Source organism: Morone saxatilis, unplaced genomic scaffold, assembly GCF_004916995.1.
Source record: "Morone saxatilis isolate NCDOM2014 unplaced genomic scaffold, NCSU_SB_2.0 Contig22, whole genome shotgun sequence".
In the NCBI taxonomy this organism is placed as follows: Eukaryota; Metazoa; Chordata; class Actinopteri; family Moronidae; genus Morone; species Morone saxatilis.
The window spans coordinates 375,903-398,630 of record NW_023339785.1 but is presented as its reverse complement, the minus strand read 5'-3'; positions in this window follow the sequence as shown (position 1 = coordinate 398,630).

Genomic DNA, 22,728 nt, shown 5'->3' with positions numbered 1-22,728 from the left:
CTCTCTCTCACACTCACACTCTCTCACACACACACTGATATCCCAGGACTCTATAATTATTTTAATAGGATTTTCTCTCTATTCAGCCTAAGCTTGTTGCTTTAATAACACCATTACAACCTGAATATAACCTCAATATATTACTGCCTGATATCGCTTTGCAGCCCGCCGCCGCGCTCTGTGTGTGTGTGCATGTTGGGGTTAATAAGCTGCTGTGTGTTTTAGAAGAGGCACTTGGCCCCGCTGCTCTCTCTCTTTGTCTCTGTGCATTGTGCTGCCGGGGGGGCTGGGGTGGGTGGGAGCGCTGACAACAGCAGAATAGCCTCTGGAGAATAAAACACCGGTCATTGTTTTCTATTAGCTAACTCTCCTCTCTGCGTTCTCTAACCTCATCTCCTCATTTTACATTGAAATGAAATTGGCTGGGGGAATGTGAATAAATGTATGTCCGTCACAGAGAAACACACTCCTCCTTTTATCTGGCCTACATATTAAAGTGGCTCCCACCAGCGCACTCTTTTCTCCAGAATAATGTTTAATTCCCTTAAACATGAGAATTAATTAGCGCAGATCTGCATCTCAATGGGAGCGGCGGCTGCAGGCTGCGGCCTATCGCCTTGGCCTCTCTGGGCCCTGTCACACACACCGCTGTCACAACACAACCCTGTAACCACTACAGATGTGAGGAAAAGCCAGACGGTTGTACTGTTGTTTAACTGAATCAGCACATAAGAGGCGGCAACAAGCTTAACTTCAGAGCAGAAAACACTCTGAGGAGTGGGAGTGAAGCTGTGAGGTTTCCACAGGACATCTGTGTAATAGTAGGAGCTATTATGGAAGCAGCCTCTAACTCTGAGGAAATAGCTTTAGTTTAATCTCAGACACTGTCCATATCAGCTCTCAGGTCATGGTGTGTTTGGCTTTAGCTCTATAGGTGTGTGGGTGTGTGTGTGGTGGAAACTGTATATAAAACATCCATATGGCAGTACACCTTTAGTAAGTGAAACTGTGTATTTGTGGTTTAGGACAGCCATGTAGTGTATGTTATAGAGCTGGAACAATTACTTGATTAAAGCTTGATTGCATAGTAACTATAAACCTTTTTCACAGCAGTCATTTTAACATGAAATAGAAGGGTAAACTCAGGTGTTACCAATTATACTAATTAAGGCCCCATTCCATTCAGGTCAAACAGAGTCAGGGTGCTGGTATTGTGCATGTTGGCTCACTGAAACGGCTCTGCTTCACTAAATGGAACAGAACCTTATTGTCATTGGTAACACCTGTGTTTATCCTACTATTTCATGTCAAAATGGCTGCTGTGAAAAAGCAACAATTAACCGTTTCAGTTGCTTTGCATTTTACAATATGAATATTTTTGTGTTTTAGAGAGAATATTTTGGGGTATTCTGAGACATTTTATAGACAAAACGATGGATCACTAAATATAATCTGCAGTAAAGAAAAACATTGTTAGTTGCAGGCCTAGTAGGGTTTATTTGAGTGTGTACTTGGCAAGTATTCCGTAAAAAATATCCATAGATATGTTAAATTTTGGTGATTAAAAACAGTTTGAGGCTGTTCTGTCAATAGTGTTCTAATAAATATAGCAACTTTTGATAAACCCATATCAGTTTTAGACTTAAAATAAAAACCATTAGCCATGCCCACTTCCGGCTGAAACTCCACCCATGTTCGGTTTAGGCCCCACCCCAACCCATGGATATGACTACAGATAATTCAGTGAGATTAGATCATTTCTATCAGTAAGCAGCATTGTTTTTTTCTCATAGGTTGTCAGACCAGCTACAAGAGAACACGAGCCAGCTAGCCATCCTGAGTCACACAGTCCAGTAAACTGTGTGACCGTCAGTGACAGCTAATGTACGTTAGTTACCTTTTGACTGAAAATAAAATTTGTGTGTTACGTTTTCAACATGTTCTCATTCTACCGTCAAATTAGCAATAATAAACGTGCAACGTCTGGTTACACTTTCAAAATATAGCTTGCTGAGGTCAGAGTTTGGTTAGGTTTAGGCACCAAAACTACTTGGTGAGGTTTAGGAAAAGACTGTAAATTACGTTATGTACCTGACGTAAGTTAAGTGTTGTTAGTATTGTAAGTTAAAATAAGTCAGTGTTACTTACTAGGTTTTACACAGGACTCCTGGGTGAAAGAGCTGTCCTCCCTACGACGATACAAAACGTCACACTGACACGGTATCCCCTAGTGGATTGGCTGGTCTTTTACACTCTTTGGTGTGAGACTGGGCTAAATTATTCATAACTAGAGGAGCGGTCTGATTGGTCCAGGAAGTTCAATATTACCTGGTAAAGTTCTACGTTATCTGTTGTGACTTTTATGCTCTAAAACCATAATGTAAATGTTAGGGCCCTGACAGGGCTGTTGACGGACAGAGCCACAATGCTTGTGCCACATTTGAAGGCAGCATGGTCACAGCTGGAGAACAGCAGTGATTTGAATATAAAGGTATTAAGGAATAACAATAGTTCCTGTTCTCTCACAGACTGCATCATGCATGACAGACCTGTACGCTACGACATGTACATCTGAAAGGGGTTAAAATGCTGCTGTTGTTTAAGAAAGTTAAAAAGACACATACTGTCCCCAATCAAATGATCTCATTGTGTTGAGATCACTGTTTTTTTTATGTGTAAAAATTGTGGTTTTCTGGAGAGTACAGCTCACAGGAGGATGTAATTGATATTACAGAATGAACCACTACACCCAGGAACAGAACACTACATTTCCATCCAGAGCTCCTTAACATAGTATTATAATATAATTCTACCTGCCAGTTCTGCAGCTGTAATTTAACAGCCTGGCTGTCATTCTAAATCAGAATTTATTCTTAAAAGCCTGCCTGCTTAAATAAAGGTTAGATTAAAGGAGACAAATTAGAGGAAAATGTTAAATTAAAGCAGAAAATAATAAAGTTATTCATCGGTGAGTTGTCAGTGTTGATCATCTCCTTTAACTGCACTTTCATTGTCCTCATTCATTATCACTGCAATAATCCCACTATCTCAGCCTAGTCAAAACACATTATCCACCTGGAATGACATTATCACTGTCTACTTCAATGACATTAGCATGTCAGTTTGACTGAGAGGCGTGCAGCCAATCCAACGCATGGCTGCGTCCTGAGGAGCCTCAGACAGCCAATCAGCTGTCAGAGCCACAGATGTCTCCTCCTCTTAGGCTGATGAGCAGCCAGTCAGTCACAACCTGAACACAGGTCAGCTCAGCACAGGCCAATGAGACAGCTTATTCCCATCACAGCTCATGTTCATATGTTCATATGCATTATTTCCTTATGTCGGTCAGTATGTATTAAAGGTTAGATTCACCTTTTTTTCAACTTTGTGTTGCTGTAATCATTCCTTCTGTTCATTCTGGTCATCGGGAGATCTCTTCTCAACAGGCGTCCAATTGAATAGATGGTGGGCAAAATCCATAGTCTTTGTTCCGTCAAAAAATGTTTTCCAATGTTTATCTGATATTACAAGCCTTCAGCAGTTGTAGTTAATTAAATCAAGTGACTTTCTTCCAAAATTAAAGGATCAGATTTGGTGGCATCTAGTCGTGAAGTTGCGTGTTTTTGGGCCTGTAGAGTTTGAACATAGTCCTTCTCTGGCTGAGCCGACTGACTTCCTGCTAGCTCCCTGCACACTTTACAAGAAATGGTTGTAAAAATTGTATTATTATTATTTATTATTAAATTATGACCCATATTTCAGTTTATTGTTAGTGGGCAACCTCTAGCAACTGTAGTAATTAGATGGTTGGGTCAAACACACCCAAACTTTCCTTCAGGAGGCCGCTGTTCGTGTCTCTTGTGAACTCAAAAGTCAATGTTGACCTTTTTTAATTTATGTAAAGTACTTACTTTTTAAACTTCTGTCACATTTGTGACGACTTGTGGTCTCACAGTGGGCACTAACATACTCATTTGAACCCAAACCATGATCTTTTCCTCAACCTAACCAAGTAGTTTCAGTGCCTATGCTAACCAAACTGTGACTGTTTCACAATGTAACAAAGAAGGTGCCGTACAACAAAGGTCCGGTACGCCTGTCACTGGTACTCTCCCACGGTCATATATGTATTTTTGGGAGTCACTGGCAATTGATATATTTAGTTGTTTAAATATGAGGACATGTTGAAAATAAGTTATTGTAAGAGATCTTAGCGACCTTTTTGAATATTATTGGACCTAATGGCTCAAATTCTGCAGTCAAATGTCGGAGTGGGGGTCGTTTGATACTGCAATACAGAATTTGGCCACTACAGGCCAAAATCACAGCTCAATGCTGTTCCTGGGTGTTCAAATACCAGTTGTTGAAAGTAATTTTTATGTCAGTTATTGCACCGATAATTACAATACGTAGTAATCAGTTTCGACCAAATATGCATGCCCAATGGTGAACATGAATGTAGTTTGAGGTACAGCTGGTGAGCACAGGTATCAAACTTGGCAGCCTCAGTGTAACAACAAGACTCCAGGAAACAGTTCCAGCATTGGTGTAAAACAACACAATTTCCTTTTAGATTTATGCTAATTAAATAAGATACAACTTTAGCAATTTGCTTCAGAGATTTTGTTGGGCATATTTTTCTATTTTGGACACCGCCAAACTAGCTATTTCCCCCTGCTTCCAGTCTTTATGTATGCTAAGCTATGCTAACCATGTCCTGACTCCAGCTTTTAATGAACAGAGATGAGAATGGTATTAATCGTCTCATCTCACTCTCAGAAAGCAAATAAGCATCCAAAATAAACCATTCTTTTCAGGAAATATGTTTTTAGTGGTGGAAAAATGCTTTTTGGTTAATACTAAAAAAGCCCAATGTGCTGTCAAATTTGATTTCCCAGTCTCTGGGAGCTCCTCCTTACCTTTCCTAAAGCCAGCATCTATTCCAATGTAACATGACTACTTTCAGGAAATGGCAGATAATGATTTACTCTCACACATAAAATCCACTTGCTTTTTTAGTGTTAAATCCACAAGACAAAAGGTAGTGTAACAATAAGCTGAAGTTGTATCTTTTTACTGCTGAATCTCCTACAGCGTGATATGGATTTCACATCAAAAGATGGTTATAAGGCAGACAGTATGAGATAAAATAAAAAGTATTAAAAGTGTAGCTTACACATATGTCGTAGGCGAAGATGGAGCTGGACACACAGTTAGATAGACAGATATTTTCTTTGTTTTCTGTTTTAATGGTAATAAAAATTGCTAAAATCACAAGAATCAAATTATTAAAAGGTAAAATTGTGTCCTGCTCTGTGAAAATGTCCCATTAGCCGCCTGCTGACTTCTATCTCAGCACACCGATGTCTAACTAATGTCAAACTCAGCAGGTGGTGAAATCTGAAAAAGATGAACAAATTGTTGTGATCATAATTCATTTTTAGCGTATAATATCATCTCTGGGAGAGTGCTGCTGGTGGGTTGCGCATCTCCAAACCATTTCAAGAATTGATTCGTAGATTTTACATGTCTGTTGAACATTTTATTTTGTTGGGCGGACAGATGACACAGATTTGGGCCGAACGTGGTCAAATTGGATGATTATAATTGTTTACAGGGTGCTACTTTATAGATTTTTTAGCTGCAGCTCAGTTTAAATGCAATGCAGTCACTTGAAAAATTAATCAGAAGGATTTACTCAGTTCAAAACAATTAATAATTTTCATTATATTATTTTGTATTACTCTTAATTGACATTCACTATGTGCCAGTAGGCTACACATAAAACTTGGCAAGAAAGGCCATGTTTGGATTTTTGAGATTCAGGGTTACTGCTCGCTGGAGGAATCCTGTGTGGAGCTAGACCAGGCAAGGAAAGTGCCAACCTCCCAGACCTTAAGCATTAGTATGCTTTAAACCAAACATGTCTAAAGGCATGTAGAAGTATTATGAATGTCCACACTGGAAAAGGGGGCAAAAAGCCTGCTGTCATACCCCCCTAATGGCTGCATCACACTGTCCTCGGAGGCATTTATGTAGCTGCATGCAATAAAGTTGACAGAATTATTATTGTGGACAGTGGATAAAAAAAAGACAGCTTGAAAGAGAAGTTTAAACAATGTCTGCACTCTCTCCTCCACACATGTGGGCAGTCACTGTGTGAAGTTAATAAAACACAAAAAAGAAAAAGTTCCCTCTTGGATGCCCCCATGATACACTGTAAAACAGCATATTTTAATAAAAGAAGTAAATTACCATAATGTAATCCTCAAAAAATGTGGAGTCACTCAACCCAATGAATTAAACCCGACTCAAGAATAAATTATTGAAGTTATTTTAGTAAACTGAAATTTGTGCAGTATTCTAAGTATTGGTGATATAATTCCAGTTTCCACTGTGCTATCACACATCTGATTTCTCAATTTCTGTTTTCATTAGTTTATAAATCATGATATGCCCAAGTATGAATCAATTTTCAATGATATCCACAATGTAAAGATTTGATGTTAGTCACATTGAGAACAAGGAGGCTATTTCTAACAACTTAATTATAGCAGTAACAATTAGATGATCCATAAAAAAATTAATTGGCTAGCACTCTGACGATTAATTGTAAATTGTTTTTAATCACACATCAGCTGTTTTGACAGGTAATGTAATCATTTGCGTCAGTGGAAGAAAACTTAAATTCGAATTCGAATGTAAATGGTAACATTTGTATAAAGAAGATGCGTTCAAGTTACTCTGACATTTTTAACTGCATGGAATTAGTACTGTTAATTTACCATAGTTACCTTGGCAAATACTTGATTTACTTTGAATCAGCAGGTGTGAACCTGCCATAATTGGAAGTATGCGGGAAATACAGTCTTCTTAACTTTAAAGTATTATTGTGGGTTACGAAATTTGATGCATTTTATTGTGTAACATAGCTGGCTTCCGACAAGATTCTACCCAGGGCCCCACATAAGCCTTGGTTACCGATATATGTAATCTTTCATGCTTGTGATTTCATAGCTTTTGTTACATTCCAAATCAAGTTTAAAAACCTTAAAAAAATAGGTTTTTAAAGGTGAACACACTTGATTTTGTTTAAAGACCCCACCTTTAAAAACCTATTTCCATTCAGCTTAAGATCATCATAGTTTGCGTAAAAAAGGCATGCAATGACTGATGTACCCTTCCAGTGTTTCTAAACTACAGGCTAACAGGAAACCCCCCTACAAGGGTTACGTGGCTGTTTGCAGCAGGTACTGCTATGTAATGAGCCTCGGAGCCAGTGTGGTGAAGCCTGACGAGCCGATACTGTAGTGTTTAAACAAGGCGAAGCTTCAGGTCAGGGCCAGAGTGGGTTTGCAGGGACACCGATTCACTCAACTGTGCAAATCAATAGAGAGAGAGAGAGAATAGATAATAATGGGCCAAATGAAAGGGACTTCCCAGCGTGGCTGCGGCTGCATCAGGATAGTGAATATCTGGAGGGGAGCATGATACTGGCGCTTTGGGTAATAGACTTAGCTCTGATATGCTATTCCAGTTAATAGTCTAATCCAGTCCCGTGCCTGCTCCCGCCAGGTTATAGCCCTATCCCTGCCACAGCCTATTCACAGAGATAATAAACGAGCATGGTGATGGGCTGTATATCCCTCCTTGGCCTGATAAGACGCCGGCAGGGAAATGAAATTCTGCTTTTGCTGAAACATTATGATTTATGGATCAGGAGCACAGCACCGGTGTCCACAAGCACTCATATCTGTGTGTGTGTGTGTGAGTGTGCGGCAAGAATAATGTGTGCAAGTGCTGTGCATGTGTGTGCATGCGCTAACAGAATGCAGCATGTGTGTGAGTGTAATGTAAAGCAGTTAGTTAATTCAACCCAGGCCTGCTTACACTATCTGACTGTGATTGTAATTCCCCTCTCCCATTGAATCGCAATAATAAATCCACTTTATAGTTTATTCCATTGAATCAGTTCAATAAACACACACATTCATTGGAAGGTCAGATGACTAATCTCTTTACAACACGCTGCCACGGCCAAGACCTTTATTATCGCAGCTATCAAGAATAATAATAATAATAATAATAATAATAATAACTAAGAAATAAGGATTCCATAACAAATACAATTATCACTTTACTTTAACCATCCTTATTGATCATTTATAAGCAGTATATAAACACTTAAGCCTCCTTTTTGTGCATAAGCCCAGAAATGACACATCCATAAATAATGAAAGGGTTCTTTGATTATTGTCAGAGGAATGCATTGCGCAGAAAGTAATGAAGTACAAATACTTAAGTAGATTATTCAGGTATCTGTACTTTCCTTGAGTATTTCTTTTTCTGATAACTTTTTACTTTAACTCCCTACATTTTTACACAAATATCTGCACTTTCTCCTCCTTACATTTTCAAAACAGGCTTGTTACTTTAGTTTTAATGCATTTGTGGTGAATTATTTTTCATTGCATGTCTTCACAACAACAAGACCGGAGCAGATCAGACATAACATGGAGAAAGCAACAAAAATGACGTAACAATGTAGGAAGACGAAACAGATCAGAGGGAGACCCGACCCTATTGGAAATTTCAGTTTGCTTTGCCAGATACTTTTATACTTTAACTACATTTACACCTCACACTTGAGTAAAGAATGTCTGACAGTAAAATGAATATCTTTGGGTTGTGCAAAACGAGACATTTGAGGACGTCACCTTGGGCTAATTTTTCACCACTTTCAGACATTTTATGGACCAAACAACCAATCAATTATTTGAGAAAATGATCAACAGATTAATCGACAATGTTAGTTGCAGCCCTACTCAATGTGCCTTTAACAAGATATTTTCTCTCATGGCCTTTATCAGCAGATGGAGTTTTCTCAGTTGTTACAGAGACTGAATAAGTATTTATAAGTAAGTATTTCATTAAGAAATACTACTACTAATACTTCACATTTCATATTCATATTTTATGTGTTTATTTACGTTTGGTATTTTCTCTGTCATTCATTATTTTATAGTACACCAGATGACCTTTGATAAGTACATGAAAGCAAACACTGAAAACCTCACATCTACTTATAACTACATTATAGTGTTATATACTGAATATTCAGATTGTTGTGTCATCAGCTGACACACACCCACACCCACAAACACACACTCACACTCACACACACACACACACACACACACACACACAGAGCAATAAGAAAAGCAGCAGAACCATTAGACCCCAGTAGTATTTCCAACACATTTTCAGCTCTTCATATCCTATTACGGTGATGTGTGCCTCTCTCTCTGTGTGTGTGTGTGTGTGTGTGTGAGTGTAAAATGTTGTAGGAGTGAGGGCAGCGCCACTCAATTGACCTCAGGGTCAAACCACTTGACCTCTGACCTCCCTGAGGCTCGCCCTCTCTCGCATGCACCGACCCAGAGAGAGAGAGAGACTGAGTGAGAGAAAAAGAGAGAGCAAGGTGACTGTACTATAGATGAAATTTCAATCTTTCATTCATCAAATAATCACTTGAAGTGTGTTAAACAATGCACTGCTACAGTGTGTGTCTGGAAGACAGACTGACCTGTCTGTGGTGCAGTTTTTATCAAAGCACTGTACAGATAAACTGCTGCATGGATAACTGAAATACAGGCAGCATTAAAGGACCAGTTTGTAGGAACACCATTCGCATCTGTATCTGGCAAACCTGGGCTGTGACAAAAGTGTGTAGGAGAAACTACGGTGTCTGTGAAAGCTCCTACCTAGAGCCAGTGTTTGGTTTGTCCGTTCTGGGCAAAGTAACAAAAACACAATGATTCTTATTTCGATTTTATTATACACTAATGAAAACATAGTTAGGAATATTATATTCCATTTCTGACAATAGATCCTCCTAAATGTTGGACCTTTAAAGCCTTGTGTAGGTGCTGTACATAGAAATACAGAGAGATCACAATAATAATAATAATAATAATAATAATAACTAATGTGTGTTCATTACAACACTTATGCTACCGAGGGTTTGTTATTTGCCAAGATGCTTACACAGCTTTCATGTTTTGCTGCTAGAAGAAATTATATTTTTATGGTTGACAATTATATTAAACCTGAACTTAAGCAGTAAACAATCTTAAAATCTATTAGATATCTGTGTTGGAGCCATGACACTGCTGGTACAGTAATATGACTGCAGTGATATACTTCAGTTTTACTCCACCTAGTGCTAAGGAGAGGTAACACTCACCTGCTGTACACTGTCCACCAGAGTACAGTATATACTGTATAATGTCATTGATACCTGGACAATGAGTGATCTCTTAGATACAAATGATACAAAAAAGTAAGTTTGACCTTCATACTTTTCTAGAGTTTTAAAAAAAATCTCACTGGTGTCCTTTCTTGTTCTCGTATATGTATTGGATCTGTTTCAGGTTGAATTGTTTCAGATGTTTCTGCTGGTTGAGTCGATCCATGATGTTCCGCAGATCCAAGAAGTCCAGGGACTCTTCTGTGCCACCTGGAATACCTGGGTGGAATATTAAATCTCAGGGCACCCACATAGCTAAAGGGTTACCATATAACCGCAATGTCCACCATTTGAATCTGACCTTTGTTACATGTCATACTCATCATTCTGACCTTGTTTCCTGTCGGCCTCTGTACTAGCTGTAGCTTTCCAACAAAGGCAAAAAAAAAAACCTTATCTTTTTTCACTTTTGATCCTCTCTTATTCTAATTTAAAAAAACATGTCTAATACATTTTTTATATAATCATTTGGCATTGTGCCTTTATTTGACAGAAATAGGCCAGATACAGAGAGGAAATACATGGGCTGAGAGAGGAAGATATGCAACAAGGGGTGAGTCCCTGAGTTGAACAGGGAGCATTGTGGTTATATGTGTTTTAACCACTTTTCATTTTTAAAGCTGCAGTTGGTTACATTTTTATAAAAAATAACTTTTTGTCATATTTTCTGAAACTGTCACTGTGTCCTGACAGTAGAACATGAGACAGATAATCTGTGAAAAAAATCAGGTTTCTCAGGTTCCTCCTAGTGTTCCTAATGGTATTTACAAGAAGCTACCGGGCCTGAATGAAAACAACCAATCAGAGCCAAGAAAGATATAAAGTTGCTTTGGGTTGGAGGCCTGAAGATAGTTGAGTATTGAGTTTCATTCCCAGTATCAGTATTTGACGATCTGGGAATGAGACTCAACAACTAACTATCTATCTTGGCTCTGATTGGTTGTTTTCGTTCAGTTTGTACGGAAGCAGTGAGCAGGCTCGACAGTGATAGCTGCATCAGGAAACTCACCGAAGTCTGCAATCAGCGAGTTCAATATTAGAGGAGTGGAGCCTCAGCAGAAAGTAGTTCTAATCTTCCTTAAAGCAAATTCAGCCAATTTCTGCTTGAAAAAAAAAATGAATTCACAAAAAACTTTTTGATATGATATTTTGACCTCTGATAATTTCACTGTCTGCAGAAACCTCCACTTTTCGGCTTTTTAAAAAAATATATATTTTTGGGGCTTTTATTGCCTTTAATTGATAGTGACAGCTGAAGCTAGACAGGAAAGGGGGGCAGAGAGAGCGGATGACACGCAGCAAAGGGCCGCAGGTTGGATTCTAACCCATGGCCGCTGCAGCAAGAGTTCAGCCTTGCTACATGGGGCACCAGCTCTACCAGGTGAGCTATCCGGGCGCACCCAGTTTTGGGCTTTTAAAAAAAAAAAAGATAAATCAGTGTTTCTGGCAGAGGCTGATCTAAAGAAATATCCATGGGGTGGCCAGAAGGTGGCATGGAGACTTTAAGGGGTGTCAGACACAAACAATCACATATATCAGAATTTGTTCGGAAAAGTCTCCAAATGAAGATGTTTGAACTCAAAAACAGTATTGTTGCACATTAGTAAAGCACTGAATAGATATTTCTACAGGTGGCATTAGAAATCAATACATTGTTTTATTACATTATATTAACTTATGTGTTAAATTTGTCACCAAACTGGGGTCACCAGGCCTTTTGGACAAGGACAAGGACAAAGTTTCGATCTCGACAGCATCAATAGCTACTTATCAATTAATTTTAGGATCTATTGGTCCAATGTGTTTTTTCTGTTTTAATTTGTCTTTTTAGTTATTTACCAATGTGTCTTTTCTGTATTATTTGCTTTTTTAGTCATCCACCGTACAGCCTTTGGTCAGTTTATACTGTGTTTAAATGTGCTTTATAAATTAAATTTACTTACTTACTTACTATCTATATGCTATATCTATATATTAATGTCTGATTGCCAACATGGGCCTCTTGGCAATTAGACATTTAAGGTAAACCTCCAACTTTGCTGTGTCAGTTAAATTAAATTATGGATGAATTACTGAGTAATTATTTGTATTATTTTTAAGAAACTTCCCATTGTTCATCATCATTGTTGGCTATTTCATTGTTGTGATTCAAAAATCTAATTATGAGAATTGTTAGTTAATTTTAAGCCAGTAATTATTGTAAAACCGAAACTAAGTGTGTTTGTCTGCAGCTTCAGTGCTTCATGTCGTACATTCTCTGCTCTCCCTGCTTCTGTATCTGAGGGATGAACGAAACATATTCCCTCATCTGGTGTCCTGATGGTGGAGGAGAGTGCTCCCACAGGTGTTCTGTTGGGTGGAGATCTCGTGACTTTGAGGCCACAGTCTGCTTTTCTCTTCTCATTTTTTTCAATTTTCCTTGAATTTGTCACCCGTCTGCTCTTAATAAAGTTGTACAGAATCCGTTGATGCCAAACAGTACTGCTCCTTCCTCTCCCTGTGCTCACTGACTTGCAGTCTCACCTCCTCATTACTCCTCGTGTTGAACCGCTGAACCTCCAGGTGTGCTGCTGAACCACTACACCCATCACACTCTCCCCGCTTCACCTCCCTCTTTCTCCTCCCCCCCCTCCTCTCCCTCTCCTCGTGACTCACCCCGCTCTCCTTCCACCCTCTTGGCTCCTTTCCCTTTCCACTTCCTCGTCTTTACATTTGTCTCACCTCCTGTTCCCACTCTTCCCCACATTCCTCCTTCTCCTGCCGTCCCACATCACCTCCCTCCTCCTCTCTCCCCCTCCCTCCCTCCCTCGCTCCTCATCTCTGTCGCTGTTGGCAGCCTATTTAAATGCTCCATTGGAGAAGGATTAAGGTTTATGCAAGGTCAGTGTGGGATGTGATAATTATAATCACAGCTTTTTGCCTGGCCAATGACGGCCATTTGTTATTCTCAGCTCAGTGGCTTCAGAAGCCCCTGGGGGGGAGCTGGTGGGAGGTGTTGACAAGAGGCTGGCTGATTTACTGGGCCTCCTCCTCCCCCTCCTCTCCCAACACAGAGCTGCCTTTGGGCTTTGCATGTTTCCCCCCCCCCCTGTCTCCTTCTCCTCCTCTCTTTATCCCTCTCTCCTCTGCCATCCGTGTCCATCTCTCTGTCTCCGCTTTCCTCACCTACACCTTTACTTTTAACCCCCTTTACTTTCTTCTCTCTTCTATCTCCACTTCATTCTCTCTATTCAAGGACATTGCTGCTGTGTATGGGAGCTGAGCTTTACCTCAGAGGAAAGAGAATGAGAGAGAGCAGAGGTATGAATGAAGTAAAGCCAAATGAACACAAATGTCTTGATTGTTATTTTATTCAACATGGACGCTGGCTGTGACACACAGCTCATGGAGGAAGTTGAGGAACTTTAAAATGCTTGCTGCCCGATCCCACTCCCTGAACACACAGACGTGATATACATTGTTTTTAAGAAATCCTAAAAAAAGATGCTCTCAAGAACCTGCCTGGGAATCATCATGTTTTTACACTTTGATTTTGATAGTTATCTGTGCAACCATGGGCCCGTATTAGTGTGTTTAATGGTGCGTTCACACAGAAAAAAAAGCATTTTTTTTTCTGTGTGTTGCTAAAGTAAATACAGCTAAAAAAAAAAAACTTAAAAAAACAACAAATAAATGCAGGTCTCAATTAGAAGCCTGGTCAAGATTTTATAGAAGTTCTTTGGATGTATAAACCACTGGGTCGCCCACTTGAGTGAGTTATAAGCTGCTGAGATCACCTACACAAATATAAATGTTTAAACTTTTGTCAATATGGCTGCTGCTCATTGTTAGATCAGTTATTCTCCACAATTCAATCCTTCAGTTCATTTTACAGAAACCATGAGCACCAAAGTATCAAATGATCAAATGAGTGATTCCTAAATGATGTGGTATTTGACAGCTTACTTTTTATACAAGCAGTTTTCATACTGGTTTTAACAATTTGATAGTATTTGCCATCTTTGCTGAGCTAGAGGAATTCAAGGCCTGTCCATTATAGTGCGTGTTTTACAGTATTTTCTATTTAATCTTAATTGCAATAAATATATAAATAAATTTCTTTGTCGAGTCTGTCCGCAAGAAGAGAGCAGAATCCAGTGTGACTACGTGTGTTTATTCCTCTAGAAGCCTCGGCTCTGCCCATGGCTCGCTTCTGCAGAGCTACCAGGGCTCAAACGAATATGCAAGTTTCACGTATTTGCCCCATTTCCATTTGCACCGCCCAATTAGTGTCTTTGCATTGACTTTGTATGTAGTTTCATTGCATGACATCGTACGGATATGCCAAGACCCAACCCGACTAAACCTAAGACTTAAAGTAATACATTTGCTGGATTTCATCCATACTGATGGGTGACTCAACAGGCTAATGCATTGCATTGGCTACAATACATTGATTTATAGTGACCAATTCTTGTCAGTGTCAACTACAGCCAAACCTAAACGATTTCATTTCTGCGAAACCTTTATAAACATACAGAATAAAATACAGTGCTATGAAATACTATCATTGTATAGCATTGGCCAGCACATTCCCAGTCTGTAGCCCTGTCTACTGGGAGCTGCCCCTTACAACCTGAGTCTATACTGCTGCCTATTGGGAGCTGCCCACAACAACCCCAGCTTAAACCTCTGCACACTGGGATTTGGCCAGTACAAGCCCAGTCTATACCTCTGCCCACTGGGAGCTAACCAATGCAACCTTCTCTGCTTCAGTCTCCCTGTGTGTTACTGTGGAGGGGGTTTAGGTTTTCCTAGCGATCTCTGGATTCTAACCTGTGATTCTGTGACTGCTGGCTTGTTTCAGTCTGCCATGTGCACTCTTGATGTTCAGAACATGATGCAGAGCTAACCAAGCCTCCATCCATCATCCCTCCAGTCAGCCAGCACTGGCAGCCATGTTTGACTGCTCAGGACTGCTGCTGGGGAATAGATTGGTGGATTTGTCCGACTCACATACACACACACTCACACACACACACAGGGGACTAGTCATGGCCAGGGATCAGAGTGTTTTCTAGCTGACTGGTGTTAGAACCTAAACTAAGCGCAGAAGAAGAGAGCAAAGGGCCAGGGTCAGACAGGGATTTGGGTGAATGACTCCTTTAAAGCCCAGCCACTGCAGCTGAGCTGTCAGTGTGTGTGTGTGTGTGTCATTCACTAGCTTTGGAGGTTAGGCATGTCAGGCAATAGCTGGTGGATTATGGACATATGCATGTGATATACGTTAAACAAATTCTGTATAATTAATGATAATAAAACATCCGTTGAAGATTTAAAATGGTTCCTGAGAGCCTGGCCTGGTGGCAGTTTGATGTGAGGAGGTACCTGAGTGTGCTCAACAGGTATGACTCACCTGTATCTGTGAGTTTTCACTCTATTTTATATTTGGCACAAAAACAGCACGTGATGGCTCCTTGCAACGTTTACCAACAGTAAAGAGTACAGACTGTTTGTTATGGCTGAATCCAAACAGAAAGCGTTCTGCAGTGTCTTTGCCAACACTTTGAAGCTGTAAAAACATTCAATTTAAGGATCTCTACCACCTGCTGCTGCTTGATTATCAGCTGATAGAGATTCACACCTACCACCATGTATGCCGCCTGCGCTCCATTGAATCCATTCTTTCCTGCTCAAGCAGACGGGCCAAAACTACTACTTTGTAGTACATGCCTTTTTGAAACCTAAACGTTGGCAGGAATGGGCTAGGTGGTTCTATTTTGGGTAACACATAGTCTATTACTCTTCCTAAATCAATAATCACATCATTTGATTACACATTGATACTTGCATTACAAGTTCTTCAATAATTTCCATAATAGGTGGATAGAAAAAAAATCTCTTTTCATGCGTTTGCGCAACAATCAGTATGATAAAGTACAATAAAGTACAATAAAACTTCCTTTAACTCCGACACTAAGGTCTTTGAATATTTGAGGTCACACATTGAAGGTCCTGAATTGTTTCCCTTCAATATCCATGAAATTAAACACAGCAACACCGTCTAGTGTACCGTAGAGAGTCTCATCAGCCTCTGCAGTCTTGTGCTGACAGTGAGGACGACAAATCATTCAGGAGATTCTTCTTCATGAGGTATAACCACTGCTTTAGTGATAAACATGCCAAATAAGCTCTAAGGCTACTGTAAACCCATAGTTCAATGTAACTGAGTAAATAATGTAACAATAGTGTAGAAATGATTAATTAAACAGTTTAGTGTCTCAGAGTCAGACTGCAGTATCTACTCCTCAACAAATGTTGTTATTCATCATGTTGAATGCTGATTTTGATGACCAGTGAGATGGAGCCTTTAGAATCTTAATGGTCTGAACCGCTAACTGCGTGGCCCTGTGAGTTGGACTCCATGATCCATCCACGATGAGAACCCTTACAATGGATCCTTAACAGCACATTAAGGCCTCTTTTGTTCAGCGTGGACACAAGAGGCTCAAAATGACACAAGGTGTCAACGTTAGAGCTCCATTCAAACCAATAGATTTAGGTGAATGGAACTTGCCTGTGAATCCAATATGGTGTAGAGGTAGCTGGAGGAGCCGGGCCCTGCAAAGAAACTCGAAATGGCTGTTTTTTCGCCGCCGCCTCTCTAATTGTCTCTGCCTGTGTTCGACAGAGCCTTTTTGAAGGACAGGGTCTCTCATTAGGCATTCACACCCAGGGCTTGCTCCAATTGGGCTGCCTAAGGAATCTGAAGGCAATGCAATTGTGTAATTTGCACACAAAGTGGTCTGGATTGATCCAAAATAAACCTCTCAACTTTAAATGTGGGGGGGAGGAGAGGGAGGGCGTATAATTGCATCATTTAGTGAATTGATTGGCTGAGAGTCGATGGAAGGGAATCAGGAAGCAGCAGATAAACGGTGACAGCAGCGGCTTTTAGAGCGGGGACCCATCGACACAAAGACCAACACGCACACACACACACACACACACAAAACACACACACACAGGTTTAAGGCGCTGAGGCAAAGATGTACACACGGCGGAAAAAGAACACACCTAGAGACACAGATAAACCAAGACGCACATAGAAACAGACATGAGAACACACACACACACTCGAACACACAGTCAGATTAGACAGCACAAAGAGAGCCCAGGTCCACATCACACAGCGAGCGCTGCAGGGCGGGACAATGGAAGACAGAATTAGAGGTAACAATAGATTTCATTAAGCCAAACTAGACTTAACGAGACAATCGATACGTCATAATTAAAGCGAGGAGGCTGAGAACGACTTAGACTCTAAATGATGACTGCTCTTATTAAGATGGAGCAGATAGAGAAAGGCTGTGTGACAATGGAGCTCTGTAACTACCTACCACAGCAGGCCTTTGTGCTCACACCGGCCTTTCACCAGGACAGATAGATAGGAGAGGGGAGGGAGGAGCAAAGGAGGTGAGGAGAGGGGAGGAGAGGGAATACGAAGAGAGGAAAGTAGGAAAAAAGAAAACGAGGAGAGTGGAGGACGAGAGGAAAGGAGGTGTGTGTCTTTCAGTTGGTTGCAGTAGTAGAAAGGAAGAGCTGATGTGTGATGATGTGAATGATGACACACACACATACACACACACAGTCTTTGTTCTGAACTACAGTACAGTTCTACTCTTTCATACATACAGATCTTCCACTCCAACACTTTTTCTTCTTACCGTCTTTCTGCTGCAAAACTTAACAGAGATCTGTGATTTTACATTGAGTGGATATGACTTAGGCTACCTTTGGGGACACATGTAAGACTAAAGACCAGTTCATTTAACAGCTTGTCAAATTCCCCAATTAGGAGAAATTGTATTTTTGGGTAAGTGGTTCAGGTTTGGGTTGGGGTTAGTCACGTACTGGTTACGGTTAGGGTATATCTCCAGGAAATGAATGTATGTCTATACAATTCTTATTTTCATGTGTACACTAATGAAAACATAGCTATGAATATTATATTTCATTTCTGACGATAGATCATCATCAATGTTACACACTGGACCTTTAAAGCAAGTATGGGTGCTGTAATATTTATTATCATTGAGATACAGTCACAATATGATTTGCACACACTATGCACAAACTGAAACTAAAATGTATGATGCTTTTTAGCTCACACATCACTAGCTACTTCTCATTTGACTTGCTAAGTCATCAGGTGTGAGGGCAGCTGTTGCAGTACACTGGAATATGCTACGAGGTGGAGGTGAGTTTAGGTGGGCTTGCCCTTGACTCTGTCTCCACTGCCTGTCAGCCTGTGATGATGAAGATGACAGATGGAAAGAGAGGAGGAAGAGGAGAGACAGGAGAGGAGGAGGAGGAGGAGGGAGGGGGTATAACTGGGTCAAACACAGGTCAAACACCTCAACCCTCGGGCTAAGTGCTACGTCAATGTGCACACACCCAGCAGGCCAACACACACACACACACACCTACACACACACACACACACACACACAGGCCTATCTCCTTCATCTGCCTTGATTCTCAGTTTAATTAGCTCTTATCATTAATAGACTGGTTAATGTTGCTGTTTATATCGACTCTGTTTCGTTGACTGTGGAGGTTTCATAGAGCCGCCATTTTAGGAAGTCTTTTATCTCTGTACAAATTTGATCATTTCAGAAGCCAAAGTACAGTGTATGATAAAAATGGTAGTCTGATATAATGGATTTGAAGCAGGCTGATGTATTTATCTATTGTAGAATTAATTGATCAATATACACTGCACACTGTATGGGCTCATTGTGTCTGAAACTGTGTTGATGAATTAATTCTATAATAATAATAATAATTTTAGTAGAGGAAATTAGCAGAGTTCCCTCTGAGGACTTTCCCCTGGCACTGCAGCTTGGTCTGTGGACCAACACTGGGTACAGGGCTCCAGTCTTAAGCATCATTTATGGACATGCCTGCCACATGTACTACAAAGTCAAAATCTGCATATGGTGGAGGTGGGAAAGATGGATAGGTCAAACAAACACAGGACCTTACACCAGGAGATCATTTATTCTGGACCTTCCTGATTCCTGATGTCCTGTTTGAAACCAAAAGTCAACATTGACTTCTTTCAAGTTAACTTACATAACGTTCTTAAGTAATGTAAGGTACATAACGTGCCTTACGATATTTTTCACATAGTTTTTGTGTCTATAGCTAACCAAAGGGACAGTTTCACAACATTAACCAAGCTTTATTTTGGAAGTCTAACCGGACTGTGCATAATTATTCTTGCTAACTTGACCTCAGAGCCCCTTGCATCCAGAAATGATGCTAGAGGGAAACCTACAGCGTCATATTTTGAAGTGAAGGGCCACTGAATAAGTCAGAGACTGGGTTGTCTACAGAATATGTGGCATCCTTCATGTGGGACTCAGATCAGAGAGGTGTGTGTGCCAAACACAAAATCAGAATAGTGACATCAAAATCATGGGAAGTCAGCCGTGGCATTGTCACATTCTGCAACGTCCAGTAAGACTTTTAAAATGAAGCTTGTTGAGAAACATTTAAAGTGATTTTGTTTGGTTAGGCACCATAACTAATTGCTCAGGTTTGGGAGAAGATTGTGGTTTGAGTTAGAATAACTACTTCCTTAAAACAATCTACGTTATTGGTTTCATATATGAACCAAACCCCAGTCTCCTGTGTTTGAGCCATCCTTCCACCCCAACCTCCTTCCTACATGGACTTCTGTATCGCTCATTGTCTCTTTAAACTTTGTTCGTCTATTATCGCTCCCTGCTAATACTGCACTTTCATATCCACATGTACTTTTCACACCTCGACGAGGCAAAACGTAACACTGACATGGTATCCTCTAGCAGATCAGCGGGTGTATTACACACTTTGGCGTGAGACTGGCCTGCCCAGAAATTGCTTAATGGAGCTTTAATATCTATCTATATAAGGATGCCTTAGTAATGTCTTTAAGTGTAGTACACATTTTATAGTGTATAGTTTTTCACATTTTTGTACATACAAATTATTTCTTTTTTATATTTTTCTTATAATTCTTTGTTTTCGACATATTCATTCTATTCTAGAATTAGAGCAACTGTGACGTATTTCTGAAGTATTTCTGATTCTGATTTATTTGTGGTACGACTTTTTATATAGTACTATTTTAATGTTTAGTTTAAACTCATTCTTTGGAAGGGTGTAGAATCTGCTGTCCATTTATCTGGATATTCTCCATAATAGTTGAAAGAACACAATGGGCAGCCCAGTGCAGCCAGTACATTTAAAGTATGACTTCCACTCTCACTGGATCTAATAAGATCTGTTTCACCCATCATTGACTGTTACATGAAGGCCAGCTCTCAATGTGAGAGAGCTGCAGAGAAAAGCTTCCTATTGTCACACTGCAGCAGGTTAAGGTGCAGAATACATCAGTGGATTAAGCTGCATAATGTGGCCCATTGAAAGCCACTGAACACATTACAATATTAGTACATCTGAGTCTGCCATTGTCTCTCTTTTTCTCATCTTCTTACTCTTTTCTTTTTATGTTCAACATGTATGTATGAACAATGTATATTTCTCCGTAGAGAAGCAGGGTAGAGTCCTGATGTAATTGAGATATGAGGGCAAAGTGAATGACATGGAATTACTGTATTTAACACTCTTTCTCTCTGTTATTACTGCGGTTGAGGTCAGCTCAGTGGGGCTTTATTAAGCTTCTGTGGTGATATGTGCCAAATCAGTGACTCAATAATTATTATATCCAAACTACAGTCTATATACAATACAGCGGTTTCTCTACATAAAACTGTTGCTATTTAATAACCTATTAGCAAATGTTATGTATGCAAGAATGCAACACACACAATACTTTATTCTGTGTGGATTGTATGATGGTGATTTATTTATTTGTTTATATTATACAATAAGGTTACAAAACAAGTACAGGAACACATAAACAGTCAAAAGAGATTGTAAATGAGGCCTCATTGTTCATTGTTGGTGGTAATATAAGATGTGTATATATATGCACATATACATACACATACATACACACAACCTGCACTGTACATATCTACATATATGTCTTTCTTCATTCCCTTTTAGATAAAGACAAAAAAGAAAGAAAAAATGTATATACAGTAAAATAAAATAAAACCATGATCAATTGATAAGGGGCCTGATTAATTTATAAGATTGGTGTGTGTGTGTGTGTGTGTGTGCATGTGTGTCTGTGTGTGTGTCTCTCTCTCTGTGTAGGTGTGTGTGTGTGTGTGCTGGATCTCAAGAGTTTCCCAGGTAGTGATGGTGGGCCAGGCCTCAGGTCCAGCCCAAAGTGCAGACACCTCAGCCTGAGGTGCAGAACCCATCTAATGGCTTAATGTTGGTCAAAGTGGTGGAGGCTGATGTTTTGGTAGGCAACCCCCAGACTCACATTATATTGACTATGATTTGTGTCTAAACCTTGAACTAGACTTAAATAACATCTGTAAGCTGACAATCTACTTCCCTTCCAGCAAAGGATCAAATTCAGGAGACATACTGACATATTTGACAGCGCCTTCACACAGTTCATACCCAGAACATTCATGTGAACATGTGCTGTACCTGTGTCGACCCAGGTCTTGCAGGGTGAGATTTCTCAGGCTACTGGTTCACTGTGAAAATAGAAGAGGAGATTTTGCTGATATGAAAACACTGTTGACAATAGACTGTCTTTGTCTTCCTATCTCTCCATCTCTCTCTCTCTCTCTCTCTCGCTCCCTCTCCATCTCTTTCAGACCACTATCATTTCTGAATTATATTTTACGGCTCATTAAGCATCTATAGCGCCGGAGTGTGGAGACAAAAGCAGAGGAGGAGGAGGAGGAGGAGGAGGGATTGATGAAAAGACCGGAGAAACATTGAAAGAGGCTCCAGGAAGTGAAAACCTCCTCCTGGAAACATACAGTATTTACGCTAATGAAAAGATATGTTTAATTAGCACCAATTAAACACACACAGATGGCACACAGCACAGACTGACACTTGTTTAATGTGAGGCAGGTCTACTAATATCACAAAGGAATTCCAAGGCCTCTTTCAACCAGAAATCAGTGAATCAGATCAGATCAGATCAAATCAGAAATTCTTGGAACCTTTTTTCATAAACAAACCCAGAGCAAAAAGGTCTTTCAAGACATGCTAAACACAGAGACACATCCTTGTTATGTCTTTTTTAAATTTGTAGTGTACAGCACATTTACAACACAACACCAGCAATGAAAATGGAAACTTTCCTCGATCACTTTTATCCAAGAAACATTCGTCGTGTTTAGCCTAGCTCACCACAAATTTCAATTCAATTCAATTCAATTTTATTTGTATAGCGCCAATTCATAACAGAAGTTATCTCAGGACAACTTTTCAAATAGAGCAGGTCTAGA